The following is a 686-nucleotide window of genomic DNA, read 5'->3' on the forward strand; positions in this document are numbered from 1 at the left end:
TAAATATAGGTGTCATATAGCCATCATATATTCATCAAAGTCCCATACTAATGAAAAATCTTGAACGCATCAAATTACAAGAATCATATCATTTGTTCAGCATTTTTTTACGTAAATATATCTATTTTCCTATCTCAGCCTCAATTAAATGTAACCTGTTGCTCGCTTCCGTGTATCATATTAACTCCCTTTATCCCTCTTCCTCTTGCACCTAAATATATCCTCCCAAGCCAATAAATCCAGCCAGAAAACCCAGGGAATCCAACTTCCTGTGGGTTTCTCTCTAGTACTCAGTTTCAAGGTCAAAGCACGCGCACGAGAAACAGTTTCCTCAGTTTCATCTCAGGTTCCAACACTCGGGGTCTAGACGCTTGATTTGTGTATTCTGGTGCGTTCGAAAAAATCCGGTGTCTTTCTAACAGGGAAATATCCGTTGGTCCATATTTATTGAGGGTGGTTTAGGGAGAGCGGGGAGGGGAGGAGAGCGAGGGAGAAAAGGTTTTAGAAGAGCGTGGTGGGACGCGGCGAGTTCGAGGGCGAGGGCGGCGAGGTGTTTTTCCTGCTTATTTACCTTGGGGAGAGGTCAGGCGAGGTCATACGCGCTGTGGCAGGTTGGTCTCGGCTCCGTTGTGCTGTCTCTGTGCCCCAGCCAGGCCTAGGAGGAGCCCCAGGCCCGTAGGACGTCG

Source organism: Penaeus monodon, chromosome 27, assembly GCF_015228065.2.
Source record: "Penaeus monodon isolate SGIC_2016 chromosome 27, NSTDA_Pmon_1, whole genome shotgun sequence".
Lineage (NCBI taxonomy): Eukaryota > Metazoa > Arthropoda > Malacostraca > Decapoda > Penaeidae > Penaeus > Penaeus monodon.